Genomic DNA, 3574 nt, shown 5'->3' on the forward strand with positions numbered 1-3574 from the left:
AGACTCCGTCTCAAAAAAAAAAAAAAAAAAAAAAAAAAAAAGAGTTGATATCCAGAATATATCAGGAACTTAACAGCATGGAAAAAAAAAAAAAAAACCTGATTCAAAAGGGAAAAAGACCTCAATAGACATTTCTCATTTCTCAGAAGAAGAAGAAGATGTACCATGGCCAACAGGTATCTGAAAAAATGTTCAACACCACTAATCACCAGGGAAATGTCAATCAAAACCACACTGAGACACCACCTCGCTTCAGGTAGAACAGCTCTTATCAAAAAAGCAAAAAATTAGTGTTGGTGAGGGTGCAGATGTGGAGAAAGGGAGCACTTACACACTGCTGGTGGGACTGTAAATTGGTATAGCCATTATGGAAACCAGAATGCAGGTTCCTTTAAAAAATTCAAAATAGGAAAGACGGCACTTCCTTTTGTAAGTGGTGGCAAGTGCTGAGAGAATGCCATGAAGGCCTTGGGCACACTGCAAGAGTATCTGCCACCTGCCCACCCCCAAATGCTGCCCTTTTACTGCCAGCAAATCTCTGCACCTAAGCAAGTTGTTGCCAAGTCCCGCTTCTGGTACTTTGTATCTCAACTAAAGAAGATGAAGTCTTGGCTGGTGGGATTACACCACACCTGTAATCCCAGCACTTTGGGAGGCCAAGGTGGGCGGATCATGAGGTAGGGAGTTCGAGACCAGCCTGACCAACATAGTGAAACCCTGTCTCTACTAAAAATACAAAAAATTATCCAGGCATGGTGGCGGGTACCTGTAATCCCAGCTACTAGGGAGGCTAAGGCAGGAGAATCGCTTGAACCCAGGAGGCAGAGGTTGCAGTGAGCCGCAGCCCAGGCAACAGTACAAGACTCCGTCTCAAAACAAAAAAAGAAGATGAAGTCTTCAGGGGCAAGTGTCTACTGGGCAGGTGTTCCAAAAATCCCCCTGCAAGTGAAGAACTTTGGCATTTGGCTACACTATGATGCTTACTGCAGCATCCACAATATGAATGCAGAATAGCACTGACCACCCAGTGCTACCAAGATGGGCACCCGGCACCGTGACCAGGGCCTACACCATCCAGATCATGAAAGTGGAGGAGATTGCAGCCAGCAAGTGCCCCTGGCCGACAGTCAAGCAGTTCCACAATTCCGAGATCAAGTTCCTGCTGCCCTACCAGGTCCTGTGTCTTCAGCACAAGCCACACTTCAACACCAAGAGTCCCAACACCTTCTTCTAGGTACAGGGAACTCTCACCGAGTATCATCGAAATAAACTCAAGAATGGCCAGGTGAAAAAAATAAAAATAGAACTACCACATGATCTAGCAATCCCTTATCTCTCATGTTTAATGCAGCACTGTTCACAATGGCCAAGATATGGAATCAGTCTAAGTGTCCAACAATAGATGAATGGATAAAGAAAGTGTGTGTGTGTGTGTGTGTGTGTGTGTGTGTGTGTGTGTGTGTAATGGAATACTATACAGCCATGAAAAAGAATGAAATCTTTTCATTCATGACAACACAGGTGGACCTGGGGGACATCAGGTTAAGTGAAATAAGCCAGGCAGAGAAAGATAAATACTACATGATTTCACTCATGTGAATCTTTAAAAAAAAAAAGTTGGTATCATAGAAGCAGAGAGTAGAACAGTGGTTACCAGAGACTGGGAAAGGAAGGAAGAAAAGGAAGACAGAAAGAGGTTCGTCAATGGGTACAAAGTTACGATGGGTTAGGAGGAATAAGATGTGGTGTTCTACTGCATAGTACGGTGGTTATGGTTAACAGTAAGGTATTGCATATTACAAAATAGCTGGAAAAGAGGCTTTTGAATGTTCTGATCACAAACAAATGATAAATGTATGAGGTGATGGTATGCCAATTACCCTGATTTGATCATTATACAACATATACACAGCATATATTGAAATGTCAAACTTACCCCATGAATATGTACAATTACAAGTGTCAATTTTAAAAACTTTGCTTTTTTTGGCTGGGTATGGTGGCTCACGCCTGTAATCCCAGCACTTTGGGAGGCCGAGGAGATCGAGAACGTCCTGGCTAATATGGTGAAACCCCGTCTCTACTAAAAATACAAAAAAATTAGCCGGGCGTGGTGGCAGGCACCTGTAGTCCCAGCTACTTGGGAGGCTGAGGCAGGAAAATGGCGTGAACCCAGGAAGCTGAGCTTGCAGTGAGCTGAGATCATGCCATTACACTCCAGCCTGGGTGACACAGGGAGACTCCATCTCAAAAAAACAAAAACAAAACAAAACAAAACAAAACAGAAAACTTCTTTTTGAAGCATTAGAAATTCCCAGGATGTAGCAAGCTGCTCTTTCAGCTCTGTCCACTCGGTCATCCCATTTCACTCCTATTCCCTGTCCCCTCCCTTCTTTATATCTATTCTACTCCTAAATTCCTCTTCCCTTATCCTTTATTGCTATGTATGGAAGTCTAGGAAAAAAAAAGAAGTGAAGGGAAAGAATTAGATGCGGAGGGCAATAGTAGGGAAGAGGAAAAGAGTAGGTATTAGGCCCTGATTGAGGAGAGGAGATGAAAATCCGCTTGTTTCTGAAACGATCTGATGAGTCAGCAAAGACGACTCACCACAGCTCCAGGACTTTGGGGGGTAGCTTTTCAGGGACCTGGTAATACTGAAGGACCCAGGAGAGGACTTCTTGCCACCGATCCATTTCTGCCAGGGCCTGGATCCCCACAACACACAGGGAGCACTTCACCTCCAAGGAGCTGTCAGCAAAAAAACCAATTTCAGTTAGAAGTGGTTCCCCTCCATTTCCATGCCCACTTCCACCTTGGGACTGTTCCTCTCCAGCTCCCAACTCAGCAGCCATCATCTCTCTCATCACTGTTAGTACTTAGATGGGCTGCCCTTTCCCCCAGGAACTAAAAGTTCCTGTAAACCTCTTAAGAGGCAAGTCAGTTGTTGCTCAACGTTCATCTTTTTATCCAGGTGAAATCAGATTTAAATGAAGAGGAAGGGTAATCCTGAGGGGGAAATAACACGCATCACCGGTGTGCTGGAGAAAAAAGAGCTGGAACTAAGTTTGCTCAGTGAACAAATGGGCTTGGAGCAAGGTTTCTGGCTGAATGGAGGTATAGCAACTCCACAGCTGGCTAAAAGGCACCACCTAGTAAGGTTCCTCCAGACACTGAGAAGCAAAGCCTTCTGCATTCACTGAAATGAGCTTCCACCCAGTACCCTAAAACACAGCCAGGGCTCTCCAGATCATCCTTCTCTGAGGTCAGCTTTCGCTATTCTACCTAACACCTCCCTAGAGTGGCCTAACCCAACTTTACAATGCAAAGAAATGACGCTCTCACCTGCCAGACAAGGCTGGTGGCATTAGAAAGAGCAATGCAAGCCCAAGGTTTTTTTTCTCCGGATTCTTTTCTTTTTCTTCTTTGTGCTAGAGAAGAGGGCTCATTATGTTACCCAGGCTGGTCTCGAACTCCTGGGTTCAAGCAATCCTCCTGCCTCGGCCCTCCCAAAGTGCTGGGATTTCAGGCGTAAGCCCCCGCGCGCCCGGCCCTGAATTAATTCTTTAATCCAGTC

The 3574-nt window shown here is 45.0% G+C and overlaps 1 protein-coding gene across 1 annotated transcript in view; it reads right to left on the reverse strand.

The window, feature by feature from the left end:
* TUBA8 (tubulin, alpha 8) overlaps positions 1 to 2741 on the reverse strand; it is a 65901-nt gene extending 63160 nt beyond the window's left edge. Inside the window, exon 1 of the mRNA XM_011945643.1 lies at positions 2608 to 2741. The gene's annotated coding sequence lies outside the window, so the exon portion shown is untranslated. The remainder of the gene's footprint in view (positions 1 to 2607) is intronic.
* Positions 2742 to 3574: the final 833 nt, after the last annotated feature.

The sequence above is a fragment of the Colobus angolensis genome, unplaced genomic scaffold (assembly GCF_000951035.1).
Source record: "Colobus angolensis palliatus isolate OR3802 unplaced genomic scaffold, Cang.pa_1.0 Scaffold242, whole genome shotgun sequence".
In the NCBI taxonomy this organism is placed as follows: domain Eukaryota; kingdom Metazoa; phylum Chordata; class Mammalia; order Primates; family Cercopithecidae; genus Colobus; species Colobus angolensis.